Here is a 13,272-nt window from a genome sequence, read left to right as displayed (position 1 = left end):
GTAATGGGAAAAATGGGGCAACCGCACCCACCCCTTTTACATACTCGACATATTACTCAGCGTGGATTTTTCGGTTTGGAAGTAACTCACGAGATAACGAAATTATCCAGGAGGATGCAGACACTCGAATAAGACGAATTAAGGATAAAAATTGAAAATATGTGCGCAATTTTCTGTCCATTATCCATTCGTTAAGTCGGTTTGGTTAGAGAGTTTATAGGTCACCCAGTTTGAGGAAGTTAGACTTGTATAGAGTTATTGTCGAGGAGGCACGACTAACTGCATTGCAACATCCAATGACGTTATTTACACCAAAAACGCACCCATAATTACATCAAATTTCGGGAATGCCAAATTATTTTTATAATATTTTAAAGCGTGGATTAAAACGTAATTTAATTTACTTTGATTTACCGCCAAACAATAGGATCACAGTGCGCGGTAGCCACAGATAATACTCGGATTATGCATCGATAAAATGGGATTAGGAACGATTCAATAAAGAAAAACACCTGATAAACAGCGATTATGAACGCCTCTTTTTCAGGAAGCTCGATAAATAATATACAATAGATTGATATCGGTAACATGTTATGTATTATAGATAATATATAAATAAGATCTTATAATTAAATGAATGACATCTATTTATAGAAGACGTGTTTCCTATTTATTTAGATATAGATTTATTTTAAAATAGCCTAATCGGTAATTTATCTAAGATTAGCCAATCGGAAAGTTATCTATAGATACCCGAGATCGTTTTGTCTTAAATTAGCAATAAATGTAGATAAGAAAATATTCTAGAAATAAATTGAAGATTTATTTCTTGTTCAGTACTTATATATTCTTCGGTGTTTTTCACGAAAGAGGATATTAATTTATGATTTACGACAAAAATCTTAATGATAGATATCGATGATTTACAAGCATAACGGCAAAGTTAAAAGCATGAGATAAAGTTGAATATTTACTACTCTATAAATTAATCTTTGGTACGGCGACAAAGTAATTAATATTCCATTAAATGAACTTGAAATCAAATCGGAAGGTGTTATAAAATCTTTTATATTCTCAAATACAAACTCAGATGTCTATGATTAGATATCAAAATGGAAAATAAAATTAAAATTGTCGTTTTTATGTATTTAAAGTAAAAAAATAAAAATACTGATAACAATTATAAAGTAATAAAGTGATTTATTATGCTAATAAAGGACAATAAACGTAAATTCTAAAAGGCAGAAACAAATATTCAATCGATCAGTCTACAAATGTCTATGATTTGACATCACGCCATCGTACGCCTAATAAAACAGGAGTTTAGAGAGAAATAACGGTTTAACTTACTAAGAATTATTTTTCATTTAGAAATGATGTACTATTTTAACAATTAAATAGTACATAAAATTTTTTGGAAAAGATCGGTTATTTACATAAATAAGTAAATACAGTTGGGTACAAAATAGAGGCTTACGGATAATGAAATTTAGTGAAATGACGTGTTTTATAATATAAAAATTAATTTTTATAGAAAGATACGACCATTATTACGCTGTTAAACGGATCAGGAACCGAGTTTCGAGGAGGGTGAGACGAGCGAACACACAGTGGTGTTGGCAATGGCTCGATTCCCATTAGTGGGACAGATGAGTTATTAAAGAGGTAATAAGAGCCTTCACCTCGACAAATGTACGAGCTTCCGCAGATAGGATAGAGTCGCAATTAATCGATTAGCGAACGAAACAAGTTTCGCACGAATAATAACGACAACGCGCCAAGTTATTGTGCGAAAGAACCCGGGGCCATTATGTACGTGACAAAAGCCTCCCGAATTAACACGTAATCGTCTCTTCTCCAATTAATTAAAGTCAAAGGATGCTTACGTGACGTCATTTTACAACCATTTTTTGGGTAGCGCAAATCTCGTAAACAATAGGAGGCCCGAAACAAGTAATAATTATGTATCCGAGTTGTACGATGAAGTATCTAAGAAGTTCCATTGATTTCTTTTATTTGTAATATTGGCCCACCTGTAGAAGTTCGTACAGGTGAACAGAACTTCGAGAGAATTTTCTCATCTCGCCACTCGGCCGGATGTAGAATTTTTTGTCGCATAATACAACACAGAATAAACTTCAATCTCCAGATTAAGAGCAGAGATAAAGACCGTGTTTTTTGCCTGTCTTTCATCACTTTAATGAAACATTCCATACAATCAAAAACTTTTTTAATGCGAATTAATTAAAAATTGTCGTAATGATAAAAGTAACCCTGACACAAAAGCGTTACGTAAATTGGACCGCGTGCGTGTGAAAGTGGCTCAATGACAGCAAAATGGTCAAAGATGGACACTCCGTGTACCTTACGAGCCGAAGAGAGAACCACCATAGGAGTCAATGACCTTTGCTTTCGTCTCGCTGGGTCTGACGTCATAGCATCAACCCGGAAGGAGGAATCTCACGAAATCTTTCAAAATCGGCTAATAAATAGCTTTGGAATCCGAAAAAACTCCAGTCTACACGATTTTCGTATCAATATTTATATCCGTTTGACACGTCGCGCGCAGTTATGAATCCATATCCAAACAATAACTTCCGGAATTTCAGGAAAGTTAGTTTAGAAAAAGGAAAAGATTAAATTTTCGGGAAGTGTCCAGATATTAATTAAATTACATTTTAAAATGCTTAGAAAATATCATTTTCGACACTTTGCAACAAGCGGAAACCACGAAGATGCTTTTGCTGCATTTATCAAAAATTGAAAAGTCTACTTTAATTTGAAACTAGATGAAATATCATAACGAAATTTCACAATTAAGTCTATTTTTGATATTTCTAACAAAAAATTCAATTTAAAAATATTCGCTTTTAAGTATGGGCGAGTATTTTGTTTTACAATAATTTTTCTTGAAAATTAAACAATTAAAAATTTATTTGAAAATTTAAAATGAAAATGATTCCAAAATGGAATAAATTTAGTGTGGAAATTCTGTAGTAAAGCAGTTACTTTACTGTGTTCTCTATCAGATACTCTATGCAAGGTCAATGACACGCGTGATGGTTCCATTGGTGAGGCTTTCATATACGAGACGTAGAAAGTTGACACTTTCGATAATAGTTTAGTATTTAAGAATTCGTTTCCGTATTGGATCCTCATTTGCACTTTAAAGTTCCTGTTTTTACTTTTTTGCTGTTTTTCAAAAAGTCACACGACGTGTTTCCGTTACGTACTCATTACGCCTTTTAGCTATGTAGCCTTACGCCACGAAGCGGGAACCAAGGACAAACGAGGAAGAAGCTAGAAGGGAGCATTGACCTCACTCGCGACAGCTCACGTTTGTCCATGAACTTGGCCTAAATAGAATGCCACGTTTATTTTTGGTCGTTTACAATGACGTCATATTAAAGAGAAGATGTTTCGTCAGCCAATATAAGAACCACATATCCTGTAAAGTCGAATGACGTGGGTATCGAAGACATTCAAAAAGAAAGCGAATGGAGTTCGTTGACCCCATTGGGCTTGCCGAATGTACCTAGGGCGTTTGGCAGTTCCTGTTATGGGGGAAGCTGCTTTTTTTCTTAAATGGATGTCTCATCCCTCAAGGAGACTGTCCCTTATTTCCGGTTCTGTCTAACGGTTCTGTAGGGGCACCTGTTTGATCGGCCGCACCCTTTTAAGGAAGCAACAAAACTGAAAGTGATTTGCACTCGGTTACGGCATAGTTATGAAATTTAACACTCCTCCCAATTTGCTGCAAAATGGCTTTCAAGATAGAAGGGCGCATCTAAATCGAAATTTAAAACTCACCCCCCCCTACTTACAGAAGACGGAAGGCATTTATGTCAGATAAGATCCGTTTACGAGCCACCACCGAGGTGAAAAGTGTGGTCTTACCTGATGAACTTTTGGAAATTCCCATGCTCTTGGAAGAAACATATTTTTTTGGAGGAGCGGTGCTCTCGGGCACCGGGCTGTTATTGTTGTGTTCGAACACTATCGTGACAGAAGTTTGTGGAGGTAGGGCCAGAGAACTGCCCGTGGTAGGAAGAGATGCCGTCACCGCCGGAGGACTCGAACCCAGACCGTTGCTCAGAACTCCCTGAGGACTAGCGGTTGTTAGTAAACCCACGGGTGTAACTCCGGCGGTAGGTTCCCCTTCTGCACCGGGATAGGGGGGTAAAGTGGTGTACACCACGTCTGTCGGAGGCTCCCCGAAAAAAGGTTTCCTCTCCGGGGGCGAAGAATCAAACAAAGACATACTGAAATCTGGGGATGTGGTATCGAATCCCAGTTCCGATGCGGTCATCTCCGGACTGGTGGCCACCGTCGACGTCACAGGGGGTGGCCCTATATCGTCCAGGTCAAATACATCCATTGCGAGAAACAGTCAAGTTACCGAGTCTATCACAATCTTGGTTCTTGAACATCAAGTGGACGGGTAGAGAGTTGTAGGAGGAGGGCTATTCCCGTGGCAGAGTATGTGGCATAAGACGGTCACTCGACTCACCATTCCGTCTATTGTTGCACGTAACACATTTGCAGAATCCTACGTAGTCCACAGAGCATAGATCGGCACACGTGTCAGAAACAGTTCACAAAAACCGACGGTTTATTCCGATTTGGGACGGAGACACTAACTTTTCCCGTCAGCGTCCGACCACTGACTGACTGGTTCTCTCTACTCTACAATATGGTGTTTACCTGTGGGTCGTTGAACCAGCTACGCTCCCCGACTCACAGACTGCGAGAGACACGGAAGCGAGAAAGGAGGGAGACTAGTTCTGCATGTTTCGACCCCCCGGCATTTCGACTCGGTACGTTGTGAATGGTTGGAGCAACGTTACGTCGGCCGGTGTTGGCACACCCCTGGAGAGAGGCGTTTTGCGTAGCGGCTGGACGAGTCCGTTAGGTGCACTGTCCTGTGTGAGAATACTCGGGCCATTGGGGTGGCAAAAACACCGTCTCCCCACCCCCACTCACGCGGTCACTTTTATAAACTTCGAGGGGGAGCATTTGCCGCCAAAACGACCGATTTCGCCAGTTATCCTGACCTACTACGTAACTAACGGCAGCCGCGTTTGCGAAACTAAAGCGAAACCAGAGACATCCCACTCTACCAAATTAACACGTTAACTTCACCGGCGCTTTATTACTTAATTGTCTTCGATGGAAGGGGACGAACGTTCGCGTTGCCACCGAGGGGATCTCGGGGAATTTACAGCCTAGGGGAAAAATCCCCGACACCATCTACCCGAGAGCGGGGTTGGACCCCGCATCCGCATACCTTAAAACTCTCATCAGAAATCTCGGGATGGACGAGAACCGAGTTTCTAAGCGGAGATCAAACGGCCGTTTGCAAATAGGGAGTATGGAAGACGTAAATCATGGATGCATTAACATTGTGTATCGGCACGATCAGTATTGTTGTAGTCATCAGTTCCGAGCGGCATTAAATTACTACATTAAATCCAAAGGTTCTGCACGCAAGAAGGTGGATCACCCTAGGGGAAGACGGGTCTCGTGATTTCCGGGATTGTGCGAGAGCCTGGGGGAAGATCGCTCTATACCGCACGAGACATCATGATTTCTGACGAGAGGAGCCGTTACCTGGGCGTTGAACCCGAGTAGTAGAAAACTGAAACTATACGATTCGCAAATATACCGAGTGTGACGCCGAAGAGTTCCGAATTAAGAAGTGCAAAACGCGCTCTCCGTGGTGTCGAGCGAGCGTATCTCGTGCAGATTCGGTCAACCGTGGGATCACACTTTCCGTTTCCCTCCCCCCGCGCTCGCTCATCGCAGCGATAAGATGCGGCATCCTTTAGGGGATCCTTTTAGATAAAAAGGGCGGGGGAAGAGAAATTTAACCATGAAAAAATAAAAGATAAAAGTAAATAAGATCGGCATGGAGGTACAAACAAACAACCTGCACACAGCTGGTCAAGAAATGCACTAAATCATGTAGAAATATGTCAGGTGAATGCATATAGGGACAATGTCAGCTTTATATACAAGAATGAGAAGGGGTGGGTCAAGTTTCACGGAGGTAGGGGTCTGCGAATAGTTGTGAAAAGTAGAACCGGTCCCGTTTGTAGCTAAATATGTATGTACCGCCGCACATAGAATAAAGAATTCGCTGCATTGAACAGTCTTCCCTGGCTTGTGCTTTCAGTTGCAGGTGTTTAATACCTCTATTATCGGCAACCCGAATTTATTTTTACGTTTTAGGCGTACAATTTATAAATAATTCAAAGCCAAAACGAAAGAATAAAAGAAGAATGATCCCTGGAAGCCAGATATGGCGAGAAGATGCCAATTTCAATAGAAATTTATAAATTAACAAATTCATTCAGCGATGCAATGCGTTAAAAAATCATTAATCAACCCTTAATCACGATTATTTATCACGTGTTCTCTTCTTCGTTACCTCCTTACACGTTTTTCTTGGTTAAATTCCTTCTCCATGCACTTCACAAATGATATTCGAGATTCGAGTTTTGCAACAAAGGGTATTTCACCGAATTTCTTGCTTGATTGTTGTTAACGCTACCATCCTTGCAGCTAATCCGTAATTACTGATAAATTTCAAGCCTTTAATTAGTAAAAATGGCCCGAAAGATGGAATTTTTAGGATTATCAAAACTGTAATTGATTTAGAGACTTTTCGTGTTAATTGTAATTTAAAATCTTCGTGGTTAATTGTATTTTATATGGTTAATCAGGTCTTGCATAAGGTTTGCGCTTCGCTTTCTTAAAGCTTCACGATTTGATGGGTGTGTTTTACACGCACGCGACAATCGCTCATTAATTAACACGTAACGGACCATCGAGAATCATAGTCCGTCACGAGCAGAAGAGTATTTATCGTTCGGCACGAGATCACGAAACGAGGAAGAGATAGCGAAGACGAGAAAACGATCATCATCATCATCATCATTACCAACACAAACATCGGATACGAAAGGTCGGTAGAAGATAATATTCACATTTAGAGCTAAAGAGAGTGGACAGATGATAAGGATCATTCGAGTTGTACATATTTTTCAAAGGCTCTTTATTAAAAGAAAGCAGATATCCATGAGAATTATAGGGATGAAACGATGAAAAGAAAGGGAAAAATACGTTAAAAAAGAGTAAATATATCCCTCTTTTGATGTGTTTCGTTACTGGAAAAACACCGGATGAAGAAGGGTCCATGAAAAAAACTAACGGTGGCTCAATGGACAACACAACAAATCTGTTTTTCTGTCCAAGGTCGGATTCCCACAGATTAAAGTTTCTTCTCAGACTGGGTAGGGAGACGTTTACTTATTTTGACTGGGATTCGACCCACCACCTGCACTCGGGGGGTGGACAACCTGCTGACCGGCCGGGCGTGCAACTCCCCAAACAACAACCACACACGGGGTTGGTTTAAACTTGGAAATTTGGCTACTTTGCCTGTATGCAGAGTCGCAATCTACTCGCTTCCTACATAAAAAAGCAAGATAAGGAAGTGACTCTTCTCCGAGATCACTTTCGGAATGGTAAATGGCATCTTTGTTGGTTTTAATTGCAAAAAATGCCGTGGTGAACAGTTATATTTTTATAGCTATAATTAGAATTTGCTTAGTTTAATTCGACAATTTCGTTTTACGTTCTACAAAGGGAGAATTAGTAAATTGATCCAAGTTACGTTCGTATAACATTTTAATTTCCTTACGAAGAGTGATTTATGTTTCAATATTCGAGCTACTTGCAAAGGATAAAATGGGAAATATGCGATGCATTCGAGTAAAAAATTAAATATTTTCGCCAATTTTTAAGAATATTCAATTGATAATTAGACATTTTATTCAAAGAATAATCAATTTTTCTTATAGAACTTTGTTTCTACGAGATTTCAAAGGAGGTGCAATGTTAGCATCACCATTTTAAATTATTTTTAAGTTAATTCGAACGTTGGCATCTTCTCCGCGTGTGTTCCGCAGCACACACAAACATTTCAGAGATCCCATCGCGTCATTTATCTCTTTTAAAGGCGAGATGAATGGAAAGTTGGCACAGCCATTGAAGCATCTATTGCGAGGCACTTCACAAAGAATGCCAATTTCTCATACATTTTCGAGATCTGAGCGGTTTGAATGGTTTAAAATATCAGATTTCACGATAAATTTGTGATTTTACCTTGTACTTGAGACCCTTCAGTAGTAGTTTGTGCCAAATCAGGTCTCTTGGGTGCTGCATCACCACTGCATCACTACACCGGCACTGCGTCTATTAATAAACGTTGCGTAAATAAATTTCTTTTCGTGTTTAGGACCATTTAAATTATTACGAATCAGAGAAAGTTTGATTTAGTACAATAGAAATCACTGCCAAGCAGCCAGGATTTAAAATTCTTTAGAAATAAATTTACGGAGGAGGATAGGACGGCAGATTACGTGTCTAAATCTTATTCCACATTGTAAATTCTGTCAAAGCACTTTAAAAGAAACAAATTGTTTGACAGAATTCCGTTAATCACACGGCAAGAAACGAAAGCGGTCAGTTTGTGAGGATAAACAAGTCCCTCTTAGAGGGGAAAGGAGTTATTTGTCCTCCTCGTTCAGCAGAGACGTAAATAAGGGAGGTGAAAACTTCCTGTCAGGAGAAAGTTCCCACGTGGTGCAGTCTTGTGTGACCTTTAGGAACGAGTTAGAAAAATCTAATCGCGGATCTTCGTGGCACCTAACAATTTCTGTGTGTTTTTTTTTCCTGTTTAATTTAAGATATTATTACGACATGGTAAAATACCGTTATGCTTCTTGTTGAAAAACTGTATAACTGACCTAATAACGTGATAAACGTTTGGTAAAGACTCTCACTTCCCTTGACCCGCTTCGATGTCAGAAGATCAAAAATACTTTCGGGAGAAGGAATAAAAAAGTCTGGTTGCGTCAATATTCTCTTCGCTGTCCTAATTCGAGACGAAGCGTTATTTAATGTTAATAATTCTATTAATATCCCATTAATGGGAGTTTCGAAGAGAGCAGACAAACTAGATTCACACATCACCTCCATCACGTCGCAACCGTTCCGAGGGTGTGAAGTAATTCTTTTAAGTGCAAACACGAGAATAAAATATCGTCGTAAAACTGTTTACGTTACTTGGCATCTAAAGATAATCTCCCTTAATCTTACATAAAATGTTTAATAAAATATGAAAATTCTACGAGACTTGTTTAAGATCCATGAGCGTGCATATAAAAAAGGGAGGGGTAAATCAACCGCCGTGACGGAGAAAACGATTTATGACGTAGAAACCGCACGTGTATTACTCTAGAAGGGAAAATCAGCAAAGAATGTTTAAAAGAATGTCGTTTAAGCTAATTGCAAGTAGGAAAGGCTCTTGTTTAACTCGAGCAAAGTACTGAAAATAACAATTTGTAGGAGTAAGCAAGAAAAACATTGCAAAACTTGGCGCAAAAAACGGATATTTTTGCAAAAATACCTGTTGCAAAACTGTATTTCTCTTCACCTATAAAGCAGTCGAATAATCTAGATAATATGCAGATGTTTGATTGATATGGGTGGAGGAGAAGACATCTTGCATCAGCAGTTGACATAGTTATCGGATATAGGGATATACCCACACCTTCTAGTTTATATGGAGTTTATAGGTCAACAACAGGATGTTACTTTCGGTGAAAGCTGTGTCCATTCACTTCACACGTCACAATAGCAATGCAATCGAAGCTAAGACATTTTGCAGGGTGGAAGAATAACGCCACTTTAAGTGTTTGTTCTGTCCATTAGTATGATAAGAGATTTTCTCAGCGTGACATCTCAGCTGTTTCCTATAATTTCAGTATTTTTGATTCGGGCAAGACAGGAAACGGGGGATGGAAGGTTGTGTCGACGACGAAGGGTGTCTTTGGAAAAAAAGGTGTTGCACGCAGCTGCTTCTCCTACGCCAAAACTATAATTTAAAATCTTCGAATGGAAACCACCCTTACAGCAGTTTTCTTTATTAAAATGTTTTTATTCACTTTGCAACGCTTACAAAAGCTCCCAGCTCTAAAAACATTTTAATTTGCCATAAAAATAGTCGAATGCCGTAAATTTTCCACATTTATCTCTAAAATTTCGTGCAGTGATGATAGTTTCTTAGTATCATTGTGTATACAAAAGTTGGCTACGAATGATAATATAACGTAAACAACTTTCCCTTTTATCCCCAAGCTTGACAAAAAGTACATTCAAAAATCCCTAAAAATCTGTAAAAATTTGTAACACATTTACAAAAATATTTTTACATAACAATTATTTATTACAATAATTTCAACGAAGATTTAAGATTTAAAAATTTTTTCCGTTAAGGAAAGAATTTTTCTTTCTCAAAGGAAATTTCCCTATTGTTGATGAATTATTTCTTAATTTTTTGCAGCTTCAAATCAAAATTTAACTCTTTACAACGTAATTCGAGACTCGATAAAAATTTTCCGAATGTTTATAAATATCCCCAAATTTATAAGATTTTTCCGTAAATTTAAAAAAAAAATTCCTTAAATTTATTTCAAAATTTCTGTAATTTGAAACAAGATAAAAATTATTCTAAAAGTGAACCTGTATATTTGAAGCGTTTTCTCTTTAATATTTTTCAGTACTTAAAAAATAAAAATTCCCTCCTCGAATTCTTTACTACTTTTTCGAAGTTTCAAAAAATTTTAACAGAAAAATCCCCAGAAGTTCCCCAAAATGTCAGATACATTAGAGCATCGATTATCCGACTTAATTGGGAACTGGGGTTGGTCGGATAACTGAAAAGTCGGATAACCAAAAAGTATGAAAAAAATACATTATTAGTATAGTGTATTAGGCCTGGTTTAAATACTAGCCTCCCTTTCATGGTCGAGCCAGTGATGCCAGCTAAAACATGCAAAAATTTAACAAAAATAATATTAAAGTAGCCAAGACAAGCCAAATATTGTAGCGCCACATCACTAGCGGACATTTGAATTTGCCGATTAGAACGCAGTCGGTTAATCGGGGTCGGATAATCGATGCTCTACTGTAATTACTAATTTTACAGAAAAAAATCGAATTTAATAAACTCCGTGATTTAAATTCAATTTTATAAATAATTATACAATTTTTAATTAAATTAATTGCATTTTCATGCATAAAATTAATCATAAATTTATATATAATTATTTTATAAAAATTGTAGAAATTTCTCCTAAATAAAATTATGTATAATTAACTAAAAAAATTTGTAAAATTTTCTATAAAAAAAAAATAATAATAAAAATCTCATTTTTCGTCATAATGTATAACACGCCCGTTTGTTTCAACACAAGTTGTAAATAACTAATATTTAGAATGAAAAATGTTCAGGTTTTAATCTGAATTACTTATAAATTATGTGGTGCCATCTATCTTTAATATATATAACTAATATTAAAACTCTTTTTCAATTCCATAAAATTATAGACTTAAAAGAGATTTGAAATGTATAAATAGATTATTTTATATTTTATAATACGATTTTATAAATTTCATAAAAGAAAATGAATTATAAGTAATTAAATTTTATTTATTTTTTTAAAAAATAAAAGTATATAACTATCGCCATCTAGTAGAGAAAAATAATAAAAATTAAACCTAACTGTAACATTATAGAATAAATTGTTTTGAAGACTTTATCCTATTTCATATTATAATTTTTTTTTATCAATTGAGAAAGTTATTTATTCAAAAATGTTTTGACACGATAAAGATTTGAGTTTATATAATTGAATTTATTAATAGTCAATTAAATAATTATTAACAGCGATTAATCAAGTAATTAATTACAATTAATTACAAAGCGAATTAAGTTTTAAAACGAGAATTTCACCGTTAAAGTTCGATTATTCCATAACAGATGGCAGCACTAAAACGAACATCGATTTTAATTAATTATAATTTCTAAAATAAATGAAATGGAAATTTAACAAAATTAAAAACTATTTTAAGGAAGAAAAAAATAAATTATAATTTTCTTATTTAATCGACCATCAGCAAGTTTTTTCCTCTTCCCTTATTTTTATTTTTTTATTTTTTTTAATTCAAATTTTAAACGTTGACGTAAGCGTAAGAGCAGACGATAACGGGCGGTCACGTGCCTAACGGTTTTTTAAAATTTCGAACGTTGTAATGATTTTATTATTTCTAAACACATCAAAAGGTTGATTAAATTAGAAAAATTTCCCGTCGTGTTATGACTACGGTCATTGACCCGCTAGTCACGTGATTGAGATTATTTAGAGTAAGTGCCAGCTGCGAGTCATGTGGTCGGCATTTTGTAAAGTTAAAAAGAAAAAAAAAGAAAAATATTATAAACAATAAAGATTTAGTTTAAGAAATACTTTAGCGATCGATAAAAGATAAATAACGCCGATAGCGACTGATTTGCAAGCAGCGATCCATCAAGTTTCGATTTTCGCTTGGATTACGTCACGCACTGTTGCCATGGCGAGGATAACAGAAACTGAGGAAATAGTGAGGTAATAATAAGTAATCGCGAGGAAAAATAAATTCTTCTTCTTAAAAAAGAATTAGAAATCGACGTCGAATTCTCTAGAAAATAAAAAATAAATAAATAAATAGAAAAAATTTCCTGCTTCCGGAAATGGAAAGTTGTTTGCTCTCGACATCCGGTTCGAGGCTGAACACGTGGTTAGTGAAATTGACAAAAAGAATTAGTAATCAATTTCGTTGTACACGTGTTCCTTGTTTATCTTGAGTCGACATTTGTTTTCGCTTAGCTTAACTTTCGAATGTTTCGCATTTTTTTAAATTAATAAATTTAAAACGCTGTCGAAAATAATCTTTAGCTTCATTTTGATGATTTAATGGATATATTTTCGCATTATTTAGTCCGAGGAAGGGGATTATAACCTATAAATCTTGGCTTTTAAAGTCGATTTTACACGTGCGCTCGGATAAATAATAGAAAAATAATTGTATAAACGTCGAAAGATGCAAAATATATACACATTAAATAAATATTAAATAAGAAAATTTAAATATTTACGGAAAAATAAAGCGAATTTCTGTACAAATATACGAGAAGTCCGTGTATAAATTTTGTGTAATTTTATGAAGATTCCGCTGTTTTCTACACGAAAAAAAATATTTTTTGATGTGAAAGCTGTAAAATACTAGCAACACGCGTTATTATGCAGAAGAGCGGATGATAAAGTATATATTTTTATGTTTTATAATGTCAATAAAGAGAAAAAAAGACTTGAGATAACTGTACTT

At 36.2% G+C, this 13,272-nt stretch overlaps 1 protein-coding gene and 1 long non-coding RNA gene across 3 annotated transcripts in view; one reads left to right on the top strand and one right to left on the bottom strand.

Annotated features, from left to right (window-relative positions):
* The window catches only part of Eip78C (Ecdysone-induced protein 78C), a 116,635-nt gene that overhangs the window by 98,448 nt on the left and 4,915 nt on the right, over nt 1-13,272 (bottom strand). The gene's annotated exons all lie outside the window — the stretch shown is intronic.
* LOC136970888 (uncharacterized) overlaps nt 10,947-13,272 on the top strand; it is a 169,326-nt gene continuing 167,000 nt past the window's right edge. Inside the window, exon 1 of the long non-coding RNA XR_010880056.1 lies at nt 10,947-11,015. This is a non-coding gene — a long non-coding RNA (uncharacterized lncRNA). The remainder of the gene's footprint in view (nt 11,016-13,272) is intronic.

Source organism: Centruroides vittatus, unplaced genomic scaffold (genome assembly GCF_030686945.1).
Source record: "Centruroides vittatus isolate TY-2023 unplaced genomic scaffold, ASM3068694v2 contig_221, whole genome shotgun sequence".
In the NCBI taxonomy this organism is placed as follows: domain Eukaryota; kingdom Metazoa; phylum Arthropoda; class Arachnida; order Scorpiones; family Buthidae; genus Centruroides; species Centruroides vittatus.
The sequence above is the reverse complement of the archived record's forward strand: the minus strand, read 5'-3'. Positions and strand labels throughout refer to the sequence as shown.